Source organism: Dermacentor andersoni, chromosome 1 (genome assembly GCF_023375885.2).
Source record: "Dermacentor andersoni chromosome 1, qqDerAnde1_hic_scaffold, whole genome shotgun sequence".
NCBI classification, from domain to species: domain Eukaryota; kingdom Metazoa; phylum Arthropoda; class Arachnida; order Ixodida; family Ixodidae; genus Dermacentor; species Dermacentor andersoni.
The window spans coordinates 206,125,428-206,147,895 of NC_092814.1; the positions used below are offsets into that span (position 1 = coordinate 206,125,428).

At 44.4% G+C, this 22,468-nt stretch overlaps 1 long non-coding RNA gene across 3 annotated transcripts; it reads left to right on the plus strand.

Moving 5' to 3' along the window:
• Nucleotides 1-656: 656 nt before the first annotated feature.
• Nucleotides 657-12,276, plus strand: LOC126547460 (uncharacterized). 3 transcript variants are annotated; one of them, XR_008609076.1, is made up of 5 exons: nucleotides 657-1,419; nucleotides 2,524-2,698; nucleotides 5,824-7,672; nucleotides 10,436-10,476; nucleotides 11,941-12,276. It is a non-coding gene; the product is annotated as an uncharacterized lncRNA (long non-coding RNA). The 3 variants fall into 3 exon arrangements; XR_011895366.1 differs by lacking the exon at nucleotides 2,524-2,698 and having other exon boundaries at nucleotides 665-1,419; XR_008609075.2 differs by lacking the exon at nucleotides 657-1,419 and having other exon boundaries at nucleotides 1,656-2,698.
• Nucleotides 12,277-22,468: the final 10,192 nt, after the last annotated feature.

A 22,468-nucleotide genomic window follows, 5' to 3' on the forward strand; every position in this document is an offset into this window, starting at 1 on the left:
GGTAACATTTAGCACTTATCTCAAGGCACAAGTGTGCAGCTTGTGCCAAAGGACTGAAGCCTAATTGTGTCTGACATGACTGTGCATTGGGGCGCTTTAATGTGGGAGTGCATGCACCATTTACTCAAGTGTAGCCACATATAGACTGGGTGAGAAGAGGCATTGTTATATAGCATTTGTGTTAATTGTCATTTAAATGTTCAAATTCCTTGGAATCCCTTGAACATATGGCAGCAGCACATTTTAGTGATGCACTGAAACAGCCGTAGCATCTATAGTAGCCACCTCTCACTTGCTCCCCATGACAGACACCGTCAAGTCATGATGAACACCAGCCTCTACTTTTACCTTTGAAAATGGGTAACCACTGTGTTGTGCCAATGCTATAGCTTATCGGGCTCATGCAAATGTTCAAAAGGATGAAATCGTGTCTGACAGGTCAAATAATACGAAAAGCAGATAACTGACGGTCTGCTAGAATAACACATCAATTACCAATGGAGAAAGGATAACAAAATTGAGCATGACAGATTTCAGCTGAAGGGGACAGAGTGTTTTTCATTCCACTGCATCTCAAAGGAACTGGTGACTACGAAACAGGTTCAAGAGGATTAGAGCTGCAAATACATAAAATTTTGGGCTTGTTGCAAAACACATTCAAGATCATTACCCAGAGCTTTATTCGTCAAACCAATGTAAGTTTTGTGAAGCAACCCTGAAACACGTGTCATGGGAGTGCAAACAATGTGGTGAGAGGTGGAGGTTCCAGACGGGGATGCAGCCTCGAACCGAACGCGCTAGTAACTAGACTACGTTGCTCAGTACTGCCCTCAAAGACCAACCCAGGGCCGTCCAGCGGGCCATCCAGCGGGCCATGGAAGCTGCCAGAGCTCCCATGGGCCTAGAATCCCATGGCCAGAGAGAATCAAAATTGAAGCTCTTTCCAGATACATGGCTCTCCGCAGTGCCTTTGCAATTTGTACTTTGTTCGTGTTTGTTGAAGTTTAGCGCGTCGTTATCATCGTGACATAGCATTCTCGACAGGAAAGTAGCGAGCGCAGTATTTTTCAAGAAAGCAAACGCAAGCAACGCAGATGAGAATTATCGCTGTGGGACAAACTTTTTTAAAAGTGTAGGCACGTGTAAGTATCTACGTATTTGTCTGCAGTTTCCGCCTGAGGACATAGTCTCCTCTTGGAAAACCGACGCCTATTGGTAAAACGAAAAGGCTTAGGTTTTGAAACCGCAACCTGTACGAGCAGCAAAGAACCAATCAGCATCGTCGCTTTGCCACATGCACGCGCACAGACGCACCCGCTACGGTCTGAGCCAGGGCCCACGCATTCCGTGCTGCAATCGGCGTAGTGTTCGAACCGTATTTCAGAGCTGTGTGCACCGCCGATGAGCTGTCATTTCTTGGTAAGCTGATCTTTTATTTCACACGACTCTTGTACTTAGAGTGGTGCAGCTCTCTGCGTTAAAATTCATCTAGGAACTTCTGCTATTACCGCAAAAGTAGAAGCAGTGAGATTTGACTATGTTCCTTCCGTGATCGATCACCGATGCCACGCTGAAGTATGGTCCATGGTGATCGTCTTTTGATGCAATTTTCGTCGCACCGGAAGTGCGATTTCCGTCGTTTGCGACGGAAATCGCACTTCCCGGTTGGTCACACAGTCACACACGGTTGGTCACACAGTCGCACCGTTTAAATATAATCTGGAGAATGTGCGATTTCGTGGTGTCAAATGGTGTCAAGGCGTAAAATATGTCTGCGAAACGTTTTAGTCGCCCTTGGACGTGGCATGAATCCTCCGAAGGGTTTTGGAAGGCATATTCCAAGACGACTAGCTGCTGGAGCTAAATCGTCCTCGCGTTGGGCGGAAAAAAAAAAAAAAAAAAAAAAAAACGAATATTACTTGGATAGCACGGCACTGGAACGCGTTCCTAAAGATGGCGTACGCGCTTTTGAGCACGAACTGGACAGCTTCTTTCTCGTATTTGCCCGACCTTCGTGCGCATGCGAGAAAACAAATATGAAGTCTCAGTATATTTTCCTTGTATTTTCTTTCTGCTCGCGATTGTGCCGGGATCGCGATCGAACACAATCGGTATTCAATATCTCGGTCTCCATTGGGTCCTTTGCGCAAACGTGAGCCATTGCTATCGAGAAATTCTAACGCGCTCGAAAGTGCATTGTATGTCACTGGGGTGTAAAAAAAAAAAAAATCGAGGCATTTAAGCACACCTAAGCATATTTATGACAGAGATGTGAATGCGAAAGCATTCATGTCCAATTGAACGCTGCTGAGCGTTCCTTCGACTTATGAACTCCTCGCTCGAGCGCGTTGATTCGCTTAGCCAATGCTTCCTACCTTGCACAAGGCCGATGCACTTCGATACGCGTGACGTAATGCTACCTTAATTACCCGACTGCCATAGAATCTAATGGGAACGCTTGGCTTGGTGCATTTTGATTTGGCCCTATAAATTTACCTAGGCCATGCCGTGGTTGGAATGCAGGCGGTAGCCTGCGCGATAACAAATGCTTCCGAAAGCGAGGGTGACGTGGCGTCGCGGCGATGCCCTCTTCCCTCACGCAACACCTGGTGCGCTAATGCAGCAGCAGATGTCCCCTGCCCGTTCTGCTCTGCCGAGGCGCCCTCGTGATGTGGTGTCTTGGTCAATGGAAATTTAGGTACTGTTTGAACACAATATCGCCTTAAAGGCCCCTTGTTGCAAAAATTCCGGTATCGGCGTCGGACGTTGTTTCGCAAAACATTCCGAACCACAACCACGCAGGCCCCCCACGTGGCACAGAGGTATTACTGAATTATAATTGAATTCCTCAAAGTAAAATGCGTCAGAAAAATCCTAAAGTACGACCTAAACACAGCTACAGACATGATAGCGTTAGATTGTAATTTGAATATACCAGAAAATATATTTATGTTGCACGGTAACTCAACCACAAACCCCTTTTCCAGCATTTCTACCATTCATAGTGTGGTGTGGCCCGCTTGGTTCCTTGCAACAACATCCATATGGCACTCACCTCGATGCATCCACACGAAAGCTGTGGTTGCCGGGAAGTGTGACAAGCAGTTAAGGATTTTTGAATGCTATCGCATTCCACCCTTAAAGGCGAAGCTTTAGTGCCCTCGCCTGCCCACATGACAGACGAAGGGGTTTTTCAGTATGTAGGTCATTTGCTGCTTCCGAATCGGAAAGAAAAAAAACACGCATGTACGCATGCATTATATAGTAGAGCAACTCTAATTGGAACTTGAATTACTTCTATGAAATTATCTTACCTAATCCCCATTGGATTCTTTTAGGATCATAGCAAGTGCCTGGTTCAAATGTATTTGTTTGTGAAGTTATGTAGATATAGTTTCCCCGTGTGAAAGCTTCTAACTTCCTGCAGTCAGCCTTTGGTACTCTTTCTTGAGACGTACCCAAATTTATAGCAGAAGGTTACGAGTGTCATCTCGTCTAATATCCCATCGGGTTCTTCCCTGCATGATCATTTCATGTCTCCTCTCTGCGACTCCCCTATGTGTGTAATATGGCTGTGTGTTAAATGGATGTATTTTTCTGAGTAAAGTGTGCTTTAGCATGGAGCAAATAGGGTACTTTATGCAAATAGAATGCTTGTCAACGTTTTATGCTGTACATTGACTTCCCGGTACAGACTACCGGGTACATGCTTTTTTATGCTCTATAGAGAATTTTTACTAATCAACTGTGGCAGATAACATATAATTTCTAGTCCTTGAGCTGGACTGCTCAGAGAAATTACTTGCACGAGTAACCAAAATGTATAATCAGTGAAGAAAAGTTCACTAATTAGGTTTTTATCTAATTCAAGACACCCGTATTTCAATTTACGAATTGTAGCAAGAGAGTTTGAAAAGTGTATCCACCTGGAATGAAACATATGGGCGTCCCATTTATTTTTGTGCTTCTCTGCATAAATGGCAATTTCTTTAAAAGGTAAGTGGGAAAACAGTGCGTTTTTACTGCCAGTGTGATGGCGCATAAACCAGTGCCATCCTCAGAATTATTTCCTTGCGGATATGCCTTGCAAGCTCGCTACGATTCGTCCATTGAAATTTACCGTAATGTAATTAGTTGAAAACTTAAATTAGGGATGGTGTTTAATTAGTCACTTATGCATCTCAGTGTTTCATGCAAGTAATGTACACCTCGAGTAATCCAGCTCAGGGACTGGAATTATGCTATTGCCACAGCGAAAAGTACCATACGCATAATTTTTTTCTGCTTTCTTCTTTTCAAGCGGGCAATAAGTCATACTTCTTTGGCATTTTCATTTCTTATTACTTTATTAGTTTTTGTACCGTCTCAGTAGTTATTTCCCGCCCTTTTTTACAATATTCCACCTATCTTAACTTGCCTTTCTCCCTATTTCTTAGCGCTGCAGGTTGGGTTGGGGTTTTTTTTTTTTTTTTTTCTGCAGTCACCAGACACTGGAGGTGTCCATGGAAAGTGAGGAAGTTGGAATGTCTGCGGCATTTCCATTTCCCCTTTGGTCCTCCTCTGTCAATACAATAAATCGGGACTACTACGGTCTGCATTTTGCTTTCAATTGTTTTCAAACTTGCAATGATAAAAAGAAATGAATGAAAAAGCTGTTTGAGTATCTATAGTTTCCCTTTCTAAATTTAATAGCATTGCTATTTTATTGCTTTATTCGATAATTGCTGGCCACGTAGCAACAGTATGGTGCTAGATTTCCTTCAGCATGCGACAAATCATTATTTACCATGTTCTTTTCTGGTGCAACCAGTTCAAACATTGCCGCAAGGATTAAAGCCCTTCCTTACGTAATGCGGCCGGGCCTTTAAGGTGAAAATAAATGAATTGAAATGAAAACATGCGCCAAGTGCAGCAGAAAAAGAAATACTAGTGTAGGAACAATGACACATGAAGAAGATCAATCAATCAGTCTATCAAGTTTATTTGACACGAGACTTTCATCATCCATCCTGTCCAACTATTCATCCTAGCTGTCACGAAATGTAGCTTGACTTCCTGGCATACAAGGGTTCCTTTACATGGTCACGAAAATAAGGGAGGAAGGGGGTCACAAACTGCTGACCCATTTTTCAGTTAGCCTGGTATACAATTGTTGCGAGTCACACAGTGACCGTGTCCCCGAAAGCTGGATGAGCAGCGTATGTGTCATTCTTTATGCTTTTACTCTGCGCTTGTCCACATTTGACACTGGGAGCTTGGTCCAGCTTCTGCTGTTGCTTCTCTCAAAACATACCGCGACCTTAACTCCTCTATTAGCTTCTCTTTTAGCCTCTCTGTTATCAAATGAAGCTTTTTATGAGATGATCAATTGCTGCTTTGATCTCCACACCCACCTGTGAACAGGTGAGATCACCTGACCATACCCCCTCAATTTCGTATTTGAAGGAACCCTTGTAACCACACTTTACGCCGAGAAGCAGTGTTTCGTTTGGTTTGCACTTTAAATTAATCGCAATAAAGCTTTGTATACTTTATGATTCCTTGTGAATCCGATAAATTTGGGCCTCATATACTGTGATTGTGGACACTAACTACTAATAAAGCAAATAATAAGTAAATAAGTAAATATAAAGAAATCAGAGACAAGTTCTTGCAGTGCCCCTTTAAGGCTCACCAACCACTCAATAAATTCTTCTGACTGTGATAACTACAGCTGAAGGATATGAAACTTTTAAAGAATGTACTTCGTATTGGATCATCTGTATGCATAACCTTTATTGTTAGCATTGGTTGCATGATTGTAAAGAATTCTTCCTGCTGCAGTGCACACCTGAAACCTCCTGCCAGCTGCGGAAGAAACGGGGAAGGCAAGAGATGGAAGAGCAAGGCGACAAGAACAAGGTAAAAGCGGGAGCCAACTTTTCAACGAGACAAGTGGATAAGTCCACTTGTCGAAACGTTGGCTCCCGCTTTTACGTTGTTCTCGTTTTTCTTCTGCCAGCTGCTATGTCCTCGCAAGATGATGACACTGCAGGGCACCATCTTGGAGCACCGCAAAGTCGTGAGAGTCGACAAAGGTGTGCCTCTCCCCATGGCTCCAAGGCATCCTTTCACAATTTCCAGCATCAGTCCGGAGCCAGTTCGGTGCAATAACTGAAACCATATGGTTGGTCGCAAGGCTTTTTGCTGCACGATAGTTGTAGGCTCGGACAACAGAGTTTACATGTCCGCACAACCTTGGGCATCTACCAAAAACAGTGCAGCAAAGAGCCACAATCCGGCTAACAAGAAACACCTCAAGACGACTGACGCACCCATTGAGCTCTGCGATGTCACGGGCACCGTCTCGAAATTGTTAATGCTTTATGGATTTGTTGATTTGGTACACCCACTTCGAGCTAGTGTGTTTTTTTTGTTTTTGTTTTGGCAAGAGGTTCTTCGAAAACATTGGCACCATGACCTACCAAAATTGGGGCTCAAACTAGGCGATGCAGTCATAATAGATTCCGTAAAAAGTCAGCCAGGCCAGAGTGCCAAGTATCAGGTCACTCATATAGAACTACTGAGAAAAATGGCTCATACGAGCAACCCCGCACCGAAGCAAGCAGCATACCAACAAGGTAGCAACGGCATCGAAAATCGATTTCCTGGCACAATCCAAGCCACACATATCTAATATTTGGTGAAGACATCAAAGAGTGTACCTACTTGTCTATTGATAACATTGAAATCTCCCTGCTTCAGCCAAAAAAGAGCCTGAATGACCTGTTTAGCATTGGGGACAAGGTTCACTTTGATGCCCAGTGAAATCCAAAGCTGACCAGCTACGCCAAGTGGTGGGCCACCAACGTCAACAAAATGCAAAGTACCGAACTTGCCCATGCCAACGACAGCAGAGACGAGGCTTTTCTATTCAACAACAATATCGCTGAGCTTCTGCTTGACCCAAAAGTATGGGTCTGGTATCCGCTGTTGAACCCAACGTCATTGTCCTAGTGCCAGACACAGTGGCGTACTGCAACGGAAGGAAGATCAGGTCATTCAGTGAGTTGATGAAGGAAAGTGCTGTCCACGAAGAATTGCATTTCGTTGTAGATGCCGTCGAAGTGGAACACGACATGTGGGTAGCGACACTAATGTGGACTGATGAACGACCCAAGCACCCACCAGTCGAGCAGAGCGAAAGCGCGTTTCACAACGCCCTCGCTCTCCCCATGACCGAATGACCACCGGCACTCATGACCTAGAAGCGGGAGAGCTCGGCATCTTCAACAAGTATACCAAGTTCTGCTCCGCAGCTGACGTTGACCATTCGGTGATGGTTTACCTGCAGAGCAAGATAATACTCAAGGCCGTGAACGACAACAGCACATTGTACGAAATGCAGGAGCCGGATGGGATGCAGCAAACGTGCAGTTGTTCATATTCTGTAGAAACCATGTGCCCCACATAGGTCACTTAAAGAATATCCTCCGAGAAAACTACATCATTCGTATTGACTACATGTTCGGTACGGTTAGCAGCGGAAGGAGGTGTGCTGCCGCCTCATGTGGCACGGAGAAAGGGCTTCAACCATGCACCAAACAAGTCCCTCAGAGTTTGGCCTGCTGCTGAAGGCCAGTACAGCGCAGCAAGACATCCCTGCAACGCCGAGCAAACATGGCGAACTAGCGTAAGTTGAGGAACGGTTTAATGGTTTATTCAAACTGCATTTCTGTCTCCATTTTAAGTTATCCAAAGTGAATCTAGTCAAGTTGCACGAACCACGACTGAATGCCAAGCACAACAGAGCACATTTCACACATAGCAGGTGAACGCTAGGAAGGCTAGAGTGACTTTACTGCTCTATTTGGGACTAAGAAATTGTGCATCACATACGAAAGAGAATGTACAGTATCTCTTAATTCAATGTAACATTAGACCTCATACTTTTATGTTGCAAAATATGGTGTCACTATGTGACATGGGAGGCATCAAAGATCGGAACCTCTTTAGCACCGGACATACGAAGTAGCATGTTTCTGTGACCAGTGGCTACATCCCACAGTTTGTGCTTACGCTTGCAACCAAACATAGTATGAGGCGTGCTGGAAGCACAAGGGTGCACTAATTACCTTATGGCCACATCTTGCAGTTGTGATGTGAAGTAGGTTATTATATAGAAAGCGTCACAAATGAAAATGCAATTAGCAAAACGCACTGAGTGAAATTACTATAGCCGCGCTACTTGCATGGCAGCCACAGTGTTACCTGCTAAGTGTGAACGCAGCATAGCGAACAAACACATTTCGTTTCTGTCGTTAGCATCTGACATGAAAATGCCTAGACTTTCCTCCACAGGTTGTACCTTTGTCCTTCACGCCATGTACACACAGGTGACGTGTCTGTATGAACTGCAGTCATCAGACAGCTTTAGCTGTGTTGTATGTGGCATGTGGGGCAGCTCCTCTGGTGTGGGTGCTGTAATACAGGCCTAACGTTTTGTTGTCTTTTCTCATATATGTAAACATCTTTGACCGAAATCTGTCTGTGAATACGTTTGGTGTGTGTTTAATCTGGAGGTCAGCTGTGAATCTGAGAGACAGAACTTATTTGAGTGAAACGAGCGGGAAGAGTGAAATAACTCCATCCCAGTTTGAAAATGAGTCATTATGTTGCGATGACAATTCAGCTTCTTTCTCGGAAGCCGAATCGACCTCGAGATATCATAACTCTGATTATTGAAAACATGGATAGGGGCTTTTCTTGTGTGCTGTCACCTTTTTGCAGACCCCCTTTCCCTTTTTTGTAATAAAGTGTCCAATTGGTTAGCACAGCATACGCACAGGCATAGAATGAATTAAATGGAATGAATAAAGTTGCATCTTTACATATAGCTGACTGCACACAACCGAAAACAGCTAGCTGCAACGTATATTTTTTTAATTCGGGGCATGGCTGTGCAAGGTGAACCACAGTGTCGGGGCAATGGACAAGGGCCAAGCAGTGTTCGAAACTGCAACCTTGACGACGTCCAGAAATCGGGAAGTAGCAGTCTGCCTCCAGGACCCAGTTGCTCCAAATGGTCGTTGGCAAATTAGCATGGAAAGGGACTGGCTGACAAGGAAGATGGTGAACTTGGCATATATTTTGAATGTGACATATTGTAGCAGTGCATAAAAAGAATGTGTGCTCTCTGGGGCTTTATAATTATTGCAGTGCAAAATATAAAGATGAAGAGAAGATATGATGTGACAGGGACTATACGCTGGCTATCGACTGATGCTGTATTGGAACAAGCGTTTTATAGAGATACGAAGCTTCTTCTTGCACATACTCGCCATAATGACACGCCATCATTCCACCATCTAACAATACCATCAATATAAAATGCTTGTTCCAATATAAAGAAATGTCCCTTGATATTAAGTACACAGTCCTGTTACTTCGTGTCTCCCCTTCACCTTTGTATATTACGCTTTAATAACTGAATCAATGCAAATCATTCCATTCACTATCCTCTGGTACTTATCTTGTCCCCAAGCAATAATCCTCATCCATCTTACATGCATTTACTCTTGTCAAACCCTGCGCTCACTATCCTTTCAAGCATGCTACCACTTGTTAGTAGGCGCTTGACGTTCGTGACCTGAAAGTAAAAGGCACACAACATTAAATAAAGAAAGCCAAGCAAGGTAGATGGCATTTATTTGTTTGGGACAAGACTAGCCCCAAGGGGTGCTAACCTCCAGAGGTCAGTGACTGGTCCACATTCTTTTCAGAATCAGAATCCTTGGTAAATTCATTATAAAGATACAAGGCTATAGTATAGTAGCATACAGACAGTGTAGGATTGATTATGAATAATACGAATGACGCGATTTTGAATATCCTCGTGAGAGCCCTTGTAGTTTGAAATGCACATTGTCTCTAATACTTCTCAAAATTCTTGGAAGAGATTATGTAGAATATTCTTCCAGGATATAATGTCTGGTGCTTGTGGAACTATATGGAAGTGGCGTAAGCTCATTTCTGCTGTCAGCTTTCCTAAAGATTGCCACTAACTTGATCTAGACCATTGCGTAGGCACAGATGACAAAAAGCACCCTTGCAGAATGTTTTGAATACCGAGAGTTGACAAGAGAAGAAGCCATGATGTTAAGTGTTCATCATTCTTTGAGAAAAGCTGCTTTATACGACAAGAACATGAATTGACAGTTAGTTTCTCCGTGTTCAATGGAGATTCTGCCATCAGCATCTAACTGGGGTAGTCAAACTTAAATATGGGTTTTTCTCGTTGGGTAACAAAGCAGTCGGTAATAAGAACTGAACTTGTAAAGCAGTTAAACAGCTCAGGTGCCTTTTGGTCTGCGGAGGATATGGTGTCCACGCAAAGAAGCGTACCTCTTTGCCTGTCCTCATGCAGTTGCTAACATTTTTTTATGTTGTTTTTCAGTAACTGGCCCATCACTACCCTCGGGTCCTGCCACCTGCAATGTAAGTGATATAGGACAGGTAATGACGTCACCTGGGAGTGGGCAAAAAACGGTTTAGAGAGTCAACCCACCCTCTCCCGAATATTTCTGACGAACCCCTCTCCTTTCCCACGGAACAGAAAGATTCAGGAGGTGGGCTCCAAAAGAAGGACATGGATGCAAGGGAAAGCTTGAATGTGAAAGCAATGGGAGGGCTAGTGGCAGTCTGGAGGGGGTTGTGATGTCACCGTACCTAGAACTTAAGTTTATCTAGTTTCCTCCCAACCGCTATCGTATCTCGAGTAGCAACGTTTCTTTGCCTTCTCACGTCACCTTTTCTGTATCCCCTCCCCCTCCCTTCCTCTTTGTATGAGAACTACGAGTGAAGAGCGGCAAGGCTGATGTTCACTCGTTTCGCCACTGCATCGGTTCTACCCATTCTCTGCCTACTTTCTTCCTCCTCTCTACCATTCTCTCTAGCCACCCTCTGGATGTGGGTGTAGTAGAAAGGTAAGCGCTGCAATTTCTGCAGTGGTTTTATGGGCAGTCACAGATAAGCTGTGGAGAGGCTAATGTGGCGATTGACGCCCAGGGAGCTCCAGAAGGCACTGTGCACATTCGACCGGTGCAAAGGTGGAAACGAGTTTCTAGCATCTTCTTACCTCTCTGCCATGCTCCTTCCATGTACGCACGCTCTGAACCACGCGCCATGAGGGGAAATTTTCAAAAAAGAAAGCTTCATTTTAAAAGCACTCTGATTTGCGCATTGGAAGATATATCACGGCTGGGGGGGGGGGGCTGAGCCAGGGAAGCTATGAAACCGCCACAATAAACTAATTGGATGGCAACTAGGAGAATGGCCTTGAAGTTCACGCAGAAACGGAAAGATAGGAATGTTAGTGGCGCCGCGTCACATCCTGCCGTGTCAATGGATCGGCAGAACAGTGAACCTCGGTAGCACAGCATGGCAGCATCGCAGATGCGAGGCGGACTGGTGGGACCACATAAAAAAGCATTACAGAGAAAAGGTGAACATACATGTCCGGCTTCAAAGAATATTTTCAGATCCAATCCACTGTTTGAATCTAAATGTCGCAAAGCTTGTTTGAGTTGGCGAAGTAGCTGTAGTGAGGGACACGCGCACAGCCTCAGTGCCTGTAGCTGATAGCTCTTTATGTCAAAGTGTGTGTTGGTGAGGATTTTATGCACGAAGGAATATGATAGATGTGTAAATACATTTAAGGCTTCTGCGCCCCTTGCGTCTCAGTAACGCATGTCCATTCTGGGGGATCGGCAAAGAATGGGAAACATACCCCATGGCATATGTCTAGTGACCCAAGTTCTCTACTTGGCAAGAAAGCATCTGCAGCGTGGAAGAAAGAAGCAAAGAAAGCTGTCGTTTAAAACTGATTGTTTTTCTTCATGGTTAATATTGTTTTATTGTTCCTGCTCCATGTACGCCAAAATGGAAACACATGTTTTGCAGGCTGCCATGAGCGGGAAATCCACTGCAGCTGCGCCCACCCTGGAGCCTACAGTCTATCTCTTCTCGGGCAGAAAGGGCACAGTGATGCAAGTCTTTGTCTCTTCCGCCATGGTGGAAGCCAGAGAGGGGCAGACTATCCGGGAAGTGACGGTCACTGTGGACTGCTTCTACAGGGACGGCAGGACGGTCTTGAGCAAACTCAGCCAAGTTTTCCAGAAGAGGGACATCGTCAACATCGACTACAGTCGAACCTCGATACATGAAACAGCTGGATGATCGCGAAATAGTTTATTATAGGCAGAATTCGATATATAAAATCACGTCAGAAATGTGTAATGAACTTGTACAAATCAGTCAATGAACTAACTTACATGAATATACGTATATCATAAGAAGCCAACAAACACTGACACCAAGGACAACATAGGGGAAATTACTTGTGCTCATTAAATGAAATAAATAGTACTTTCTCTACTGAGGCTCCCCATAACTGGCTGGAAATAATTTTCCAACTAGAAACAGTACCTGCTGCAGCTATGTGACCAGACATTCCAAGGTGAAAATGCCAGGTATGGCTGGCATATTTAATATATTTGATATAGCCTTTTCGTCTGTCTTTGCGAAGGAGCCTAACCGTTGTGAAACAGAGCTGCTTTCTGTTGGTTTACCCTAAATGCCACCCATAAGCATTAGTTTCTCAGGTATCCTGTCCTTAATTGAAAAAATGAAGTTGTCATCTTCTACTGGTATGAACGAAATAACTTCCAAGCTCTTAAAAAACACTAGGCACATATCCACCAAATTTTTACTATTGCTGTTTTCCCCATCACTCTCCTCAGGAATTCTGGCGCCACAACAACCCCGTTCTGGCACCGCAACGTTTTCTGCATCGTTTTTCTGCCGCGCAGCTTCAGAATGGAATGGCCTTCCCCACAACATTGTTTCAATCACTTGTCCATCACGATTTATTCAAAGTGTATCCATGTACCTGTCTTGTTAACAAGCTGTGGCATTAGTAACATCTCTGTACAACCCACCCCTTATGTAACACCCCCTTGTGGGGTCTCTAAGGAAATAAAGTGAAGTGAAGGCCTTCTGAGCTAAATGGGGAACATATGAAAGTCAATTGAGAGAATTTGTCTCCATTTACAAGAACTCGTACAGCAGCTTGGAAATGTCCCATCACACTGAATGTTAGCTTTAGCTTGGGAACTATATCGCGCCATCAGATTGTCCTACCGTCAAGATTCTCTCCCACCTGCACACCAAGAACACCTCTGCGGGTCCTGCATAAACCTTTCTTTACATTGCAGTTCCCTAGAATTGTAAAGTCATCTGTTCCTTCCATTGGCCTCAAGAACTTACCCTGGCTGTGCACGTGTATAATGATGGGTCTGTCAAGCGATATGACTCCATCGCACTATTCGTCATTCTACATATTGTAATGGATGGGATGAGTTTATTTACAAGGTGATAGATGGTTAGCGTAGAACAAGGGACAAAATGGTCATCCAAGGCCAACAAACAGCGGCCAGCTCCTCGCGCACCCCTCTACTTTCTCTTCCTTCGGCTGTGCCGCGCAGCGTGACAATATGATCATTGCTCGGCATTTTCAACTAGACCATAGGTCAACATCAATTACCGGTGAACTTGTTGCAATCCAGGTGGCCCTTAGATTTTCCTCCGAGGGGCCTCCTCATGCATGGACGGTGTTCTGCTACTATAAGCCAGCTCTTCAAACCATTGACTGCATCCTCACACGGGGTCGATATTATTCATTAGCTCTTTAAACGGCAGAACATCTCGATCGTGCAAATAGAAATGGCCACAATATCACCTATCAGAGGAGCCATGCAACCAGAGCTGTGATCGGCAAAAACTGCTTTAACCCTTTCAGGGTCAATGACGTAAATATACGGTGCCGTGAACAAGTCCAAAATGGTGAACAGGCAGACAAAACCTGCGACACGTATTCTTTTCTTTCAAATTTTGCTTTGGTCGGCTTAGTGGCCGGGGCTTTCTCTACCTTTTCACCATGAACCATCCCAACCAGGAGGATGGACGTAAATATTAGTGTAAGAGCAGGAGCATTTGAGACTTCATGCATCAAATTTTTAATTGTTATAAGTTTATTTTCTTTTTTGTTTTTATTTATTTATTTATTTATTTATTCATTTATTTTTTATTTATAGTACCCTCAGATTGAGTATACATTAATTATAGAGGGGAGAGGCCACATAACGGAGGTAAAAAATTGATATACAGGAAACGCACAGTATGAGTAACAAAAAGTTATGCTAGCTCAGTAATTTACGCAACAAATAATAGTGGTAGTTCACCATAGAAATCTCATGATACACTTCAATGTACAAGTTGGGAATGGTAGGTCAATACATACATAGTTAATTTGCAAAAATAGTAAGTACTTATGCAATAACAAGTCACCTGATGCATTGAAAGCAAGTTTCATGATTTACATGTAGTTAACTAAACCATTTTTAATTTGAACAGGATTACTCATACAAACAATAGATGCTGGCAGACCGTTCTATTCGTTGCATGTTTTGGGTAAAAATGATTGCGAATGTGTTAGAGCCAGGCACATGTACCTTATCCGTATGATCTCTACATGAGGAGATGAATGGTGCTGGATTAATCCATGCCGATTGAAGCGCAGCGTTCTGGTAGCAAATCTTATGAAAGGAGCATAGGCGTGATTGTTTCCTGCGGGTTAATAGCGAAGGTAGGTTCAGAGTAGTCTTCATTTGTGTTACACTTGCCGTACGATGGTAATTAGCTAGTATAAACTGAGCGGAGCGATTCTGGACACATTCAAGGCAGTTAATTGAGATGGCATGATGTGGGTCCCATACTGATGATGCATATACCAACTGTGGACGGACATATGTCGTGTATAACAAATTTTTGAGTGATAATGGTGCGAGCAAGTAGTTGCTGCGAAGATATGCAAGTGTGCGATTAGCTTTGCTCGTTATAAAGTCGATATGGTACTTTCAGGATAAGTTCTAGGTTATATGGACGTCGAAATATTTGTAATTTCTTACGCTCTCCAAAGGGATGTTATCAACTAAATAGGCAGGACAAGCTTCATTAGTACGAGATATTCGCTTTATTTACATTTCTTGACGTTAAGCTGCATGTGCCATTTTATAATCCAGTTATGCAGTGTGTTTAAATCGTCCTGAAGAGATAAAATATTAGTGTCATTAGTAATTTTACGATAATGTTGCGCATGAAGAAAACGAAGACCGGTGAACGTGTTTGCGGACCCGACTTGGGGAAGGAAGAGGAGAACGACGCTCAGTTGATCAACCAGCTGACCGCTCTTGCATGGCGTGGCTCTTGAGTGAGTGGCAAGCCGTTGCGACCTATTGGGGTGTGTAGTGCTGACACGTTTTTGGGAGGCCATGTTATTACGACAGAGTTTGTAATTCTTCCTCGGTCGACCCATGATGTTATTCTCGGCATGGACTTCTTGCAGGAGTGTGGTGCTACTGTCGACTGCCGCACAGGAAAAGTATTCTTAAGTGGTAGGATTCCATCAGGACTCTTGGAGAACCCTGTAGATCGCGAAACTACGCTGTGTATTTGTGGTGATACGGTCATACCTGCATCATCTACCGTTTGCATTCCCGTTATCTGTTGCGGCGCCGATTCAGACAGCTTCGAAGCTACCGTAGAACCGATGCACTTTAACTGTATGAAGAAGAATGTGTTGGTGCTACATTGTGTGGTGTCGATCAAAGGCGGACGCACTGGCTTATGGACCGTAAACTGTTCTAAGGAGCCCGTTATACTATCAGACAGCATGAAATTAGCCTTCGCCAGGGAAGACGCGTCCTTATCAGTGGCTGAACTTACAGATGTGCCGGAAGAACCTGATGGCCACAGTTCGGAAACTGCCCTTTTGTCGATGGTAAATAAATCGCTCAGCACGAGTGAACGCCGAACCTTAGTGGGTGTGCTTTCGAAGCACGTTTCGGTATTCGACGTTGCGCAGAAGGACAAAATACCTGCAATCCCTGCGTCTCGAACGCGCCATACCATCAACACGGGTTCGGCAAATCCGATTGGACAAAAGCCATATCGTGTTTCACCATCAGAGCGCCAGATTATCAACGAACAAGTGCACGAAATGATGAAAAAGGGAGTCGTACAAGAGTCAGCAAGTCCGTGGGCAGCTCCAGTGATTCTTGTTAAAAAAGAAAAGATGGATCTTGGAGATTTTGCGTCGACTATCGCCGTTTGAATGCTGTAACAAAAAAGGACGTGTACCCACTCCCACGTATTGATGACGCAATAGACTGCCTTCATTCCGCCTCTTACTTTTCCTCAGTAGATTTACGATCCGGCTATTGGCCAATTCCAATGCATCCTGACGACAAGGAGAAGACTGCCTTTGTAACCCCTGACGGGCTCTTCGAATTTAATGTGATGCCATTTGGATTGTGCAACGCTCCGGCAACTTTCGAGAGATTTATGGACACTGTATTGCCCGGCTTGAAGTGGAACATCTGCATGTGCTAGCTCGACGACGTCATCATCTTTGGTCGCACCTTCAGCAAACACAACTCGCGTCTGGATATTGTCCTGAACTGCATCAGAAACGCTGGTCTAGTTTTAAACTCTAAGAAATGCCACTTCAGAGACCGCCAAACCCTTGTGCTTGGGCACCTCGTCGACAAGGATGGCATCCGCCCTGATCCCCAGAAAACAGCAGCTGTTGAAGCGTTCAGTGCACCGCGCTCTGCCAAGGAGCTCCGTAGTTTTCTGGGGCTTTGTTCCTATTTCCGCCGATTTATTCCTAAATTCGCCGACGTTGCGTATCCACTGACATGCCTGCTACGAAAGGACACCCCCTTTGAGTGGACTCTGGAGTGCGACTCTTCTTTTCGTCAGTTGAAGTTTCTGCTGACGTCACGACCGGTTCTTCAGCACTTCAGTCCTTCAGCTCCGACGGAACTCCATAGGGATGCCAGTGGCATAGGTATTGGTGCCATCCTAGTTCAATGCTACGGTGACCACGAACACGTGATCGCATATGCAAGCCGCTCATTAAGTAGGCCCGAGCAGAATTACACTGTCACGGAACAAGAATGCCTCGCGGTAATATTTGCGGTTCAGCGGTTTCGTTGTTACCTGTATGGAGGCCCCTTTACAGTGGTCACTGACCACCACTCATTGTGTTGGCTTGTCAATCTTCGTGACCCTTGTGGCCGCCTTGCGCGCTGGGTGCTCCGACTGCAAGAATACAGCTTCACCGTCTCTTATAAGAGCGGTCGACGACACGCTGATGCAGACTGCCTCTCGCGTATGCCACTTAGCACTACGGACTGTGACGCCGACGACTTCGATCACCTCGTGGCTTCTTTGTCACCACGTTTCCCAGGTGAAAATATTGCTACTGGTTTTCAAGTAGTACTAATGGTTTTCAAGTGGTGTGAAGTGGTCTGATGTGGTCCCAGTTGAAAAGCTAGTGGTCTGTTGCTGGTTTCAACTGGTCCCAGTAGAAGGTTATTGGTCTTCAACAGGAACTGTGCTGGTTTTCAAGTGGTACTACTGGTTTTCAAGTGGTGTGAACTGGTCTGATGTGGTAATTTCCAGACTTCGACTGCTTCAAAACCTAACAGCGAAAAGACGATAAATCAAGACCGCTCTTCACCGCTACGACCGCATCGACGACAGCAAACCATTTCTGTGTGCATGATGGACTCCTCTATAAGAAGAACTTTTCCAGCACTGGCGCACGTTTTCTCCTAGTGGTACCGAAGAGCCTTCGCACAGCGATTCTGAGTGCTATGCACGACGACCCTACGCCTGGCCATCTAGGTTCGGCAAGGACGCTCTACCTGATTCAGGAACGCTTTTATTGGCCTGGAATGCGACAGTCTGTTGAGACGTATGTGGCTAGCTGCATGCAGTGTCAGCGCCACAAACGGCCATCTACTTCTCCAGCAGGTCTCCTGCAGCCGATCCCGCCTCCAAGCACACCTTTCCAACAAGTGGGCATTGACTTCGTAGGCCCATTTCCAAAATCAGCCAAGGGAAACCGTTGGATAGTTGTTTGCGTCGACTACCTCACACGCAACTGCGAGACGGCGGTCGTGCCCTCCGCAACTGCCACTGACGTTTCAACATTCCTGCTGCAATATATGATCCTGCGACATGGTCCGCCCCGCGTGATCATCAGCGACCGTGGACGACAATTCACAGCGGACGTCGTAGAGGAGCTGCTTCGTTTGTGTGATTCCCACTTGCGTCACTCGACACCATACCATCCACAAACGAATGGGCTTACGGAGTGTACCAACCGAACAATTGTAAACATGCTATCTATGTATGTTTCATCCGACCACAAGAACTGGGATGACGTACTGCCTTTTCACGTACGCGTTCAACACTGCCAAGCACGAGACTACCGGCTATAGCCCTTTCTTCCTGCTGTACGCACGGACACCCCGGTACACAATCGACACTGTTTTCCCTTTCTGTAGTCATGAAAATACCACTGTTGCGGAGACTCTCTGCCTTGCCGAAGAAGCTCGTCGTATTGCTCATTTGCGCACTTTGGCATCACAGGACAGATCAAAAGCACGCTACGACATTCGCCACCATCCGGTAACCTATCGCCCTGGTGATTTAGTCTGGCTGTGGACTCCAGTACGGAAACACGGATTATGCCAAAAGCTTTTGGCCACCTACGATGGACCGTATGTTATTATTAACAGACTCACGGAAGTCACGTATAACATAGCTCGCCTCACCGCGAGTGGTAGAAGAGCTGCCAAGACACAAGTGGTCCATGTCGCCCGCTTGAAATTGTTCACATCACGACAAATGGATTGACTCGCCTGGCGGGCTTCGTCTGCGACGAGAGGAATGTTACGCATGAAGAAAACGAACACCGGCGAACGTGCTTGCGGACCCGAGTGGGGAAAGGAAGAGGAGAATGACGCTCAGTTGATCAACCAGCTGACCGCTCTTGCGCTCACCTTCACGACTTAAAGTAAACGGTCCCCTTCATCCGTAAGGGTTGTAAACGGTCTCCTTCGCACGTAACAATATATTACGCAGTCATCTGCTAAAAGACAAATTTTAGACGAAATGTTATCAGGTAGATTGTTAACGTAGATTCCCAGCTGTACACTTCTCGCACCCAATCTTAAACCTGTAGCATAACCTAAAAAACAACATGCGGCCCACGCACAGACTGTTGTGGAACACCAAATTTCACGGGTGTTAGAGTTGAATCAACTTCATTAGCGCTTAGAAATTGCATGCGGTGCGTTAGAAATGATTTTATCCAATTAAGTACATTAGTATCAATGTTTAGTGCGCCGAGTTTAGATAGCAGTAATGTGTGGTGTACTTTGTCAAAAGCTTTAGCGAAATCAAGAAAAAATACAGTCCGTAAGAAATCCTGCGTCCAAGTTGGAATGCAAGTCGTTAGTAAAGCAAAAAAGCTGGGTATCACAGGAGAATGTTTTACGAAAACCATGTTGGCTAGATGTAAAGAAGTTGTTAGATTTGAGGTGATTGATTACCTGAGAATAAATTACGTGCTCCATTATCTTACAGCGCACTGAAGTCAAACTAATGGGCCTATAATTATAAAGGTTATGCATATCACCAGATTTTTGAATTCGAATGATCTTAGCCGTTTTCCAATCGAAAGGCAATGTGCCGTTGTGAAGTGACTGAGAAAAAAGTAATTCTAAAATTATTGAGCAATACTCACTAGTACTGTGAGTTGTTGTTGTTCGTGAATAAACTACATGTATACCAACACAAAATATTTTTTTCTTACTTTACGGTCTTGGTAGTAAAATTAAGGTAAATTTCTTTTTTGAAGCAGGTCTTGCTGATAAATTTAAATCTGCAGTAAAAGAAATCTGCCCTGGGCAGTCACATGCTGAAAAAAATGAACTCTGAAAGGGTTAACTAATGCTTCTCAAGTATGCGTTGCATTCTCATGAACAGACAGAAATGCGGTGCTTCGTTGCATAATACTCAACTTTACGTTGGAGCACTAACCCAACCAGATCAACAACGACGAGTACACAGAAATTAATTTTTGACTTATAAAAGAAATTATGGGGTTTTACGTTCCAACACCACTTTCTGATTATGAGGCATGCCGTATTGGACGACTCCGGAAATTTGGACCACCAGAGGTTCTTTAACGTACATCTAAATCTATTTTTTTATTTATACTTCACAAGCTCAAAAAATATGTCAGACAAGCATGGTTCATCGGATTCGCCTTGGTGTCGCATTCGCTAGGCGTTACAGTCACCTTATAGGTTTCTGCAACTCTAGCCCAAATTGTGAATGCTGTCAGGTACCGGAAACACTTCATCAGATACTTTGCATTTGTCCCGTGTAGGCGCAAGTACGACAGAAACTGGTCTCTTCCATCGCAAACGTCGATCAGAGGCCGCTACCAGATGAGTTTCTTTTGGTTCTTTGGCCTGATGGAAATGTGTAGGGGTTTCCCACAAGATTTTGTATCGTAAACCATTACTCTTTCTATATTTTAAAGAACATTGAATGGTAAGAATTAACTGGAGGCTAAGGATCTAGTGCCACCCAATGCATTGGCAATCAGAAGTGAGCTTTCATGCTTTCCGTACAGAAGACGAGCTGAGCTGGCCAAGTGTGTCCTTGCTTAAAGAAATAAAATGACGAGCCGAACTTGTTTAGTGGTGTTTTAGTTTTAGGCAAGAGCCTTAAGGTGGCTCATTCCCCCGATGGTCTGGAAAACGCAGCGAGCAGTGCAGAAAATCATGCAAGCTTGCCTCGCAGAGACACGCACTCGGGGCACTGCTCGCCCAGCTGGCTCCGATGCCCTCATGATAACAGTGTTCCCATACTGTCCCTCGCAATTGTGCCACTGCTTTCACATTTGTTGTTGTCTTCCACAGTTGGCTCCGATGCCGCCGCTCAATCCAAAAAAAAAAAAGCAAAATTAAGATAATGTAATTCAGGCACTCGAGCCCACGACTTTCGGTGAGACTTCAACTCTTGAGCTTGTGTGGAAGTCGAACCCATGGCCTTTAGGTTTAAGATGAAGTTAAGTAATATAGGTTAACTACTATATGTTTTTTAAGGCACTTGAACCCACGACCTTTGGTGGAAGTTGAACTCTAGTGTTAATTAAGGCAAAGTTAATCAAGGGACAGTTAATTAAGGTAGTGTCAATTAAGGCACTTGACCTACGATCTTTGGTGAGAGAAAATAAATAAGACGTGACATTGCATTCGAATGAGACTGTCGAGTAATTTAATGAAGTCTCCTGAACGAGCAGGCTTTCGCCGTCACCCTCTTTGGCGTATGCTAAAGTGACTGTCAGTTTTTTTCCTGCAGCTTTTGAGATAATTTGAGCTCATCCGTTATTCTGTGCTTATTGTAAACAAGACTAGGTGGCTTGAGGACCGTGTTGAAAAGTGAAGCTGAAGTCAACGCTGTGGAAGCTACGCACGAAGTTCGGTCAAAAAAATTTATATCTCCGCACTTTCCTCCATGCTTCACTGCGCGCCAACAGTGTTCGCTTGCGTGAGCATAGCTGTGAGGCTCATTGCGATGGGTTTGCAAATAAAAAACCTGAAAACAACAACAAAAATTAAAATGATCTAATACAATGCATTAGCAGTCATATACAGCAGCGCGTTTGTTTCCAAGGATTGAAAATTGTTTCTTTCAGTACTGAGCCTCTATAATAAGGATTTGCACACAATCGTGGTAAAAGAACTGCTGTGTATGGAACGGAGTATATAGTAGTACGAAGTTGACTCGCCAACATTTATGTGGAACTTGGAGCCGGCTCTCATTGGCTGACACAAGCCCTAGGCTTCACTCCACTGAATGGAGTTGATGAGAAAGAGTATTGGAAAGTCTACTGAGCCACAAAAACACACTGGTTAAAAAAATTTAGCCATTGTTTTCCATATGAATCACAATTAAACATTGGCTCTCAGTCCTGAGTAGTTGCGGAGCACCTAACTAGGATGGCAGTCAGACCTTATGTGCCTAAACAGGTGATAGAATCTGGCTCTGGACAGGTTGCCATTGGAACCAAGCTGGAGGCATCCTACACACAAATTCTATTGAATGCAGCTAGCTTACCAAAGTCCCTGAGGAATCGTGAGGCATTACTGGAGATGTGATTTAGTGCTGACTATTGGGTGCATCTTCTGTTACACCTCCTCACAAAAAAGATTATAGGGCAGATTTTATAACAGAAAGACATAGTAGATAACACCGATAAGTTCTAGTGCATTAACAAAAAGGTAGCAGTAATTGCAATAAAGGTCACAATAAAGCCAATGTCCATTCTTGGTGATAAAGCAGAAAGCTCATCACTGTATTGAAGTGGACGACTATAATACAAAATCAGGGTAAAGATAGGCTGTATAGTCTAGGAACTATGACACTGACACAAGGAACAGTAGAAATATGTAGAGTTGTCAGGAAGTATAGATCATGAATTATGAATACCTGCTTCCAT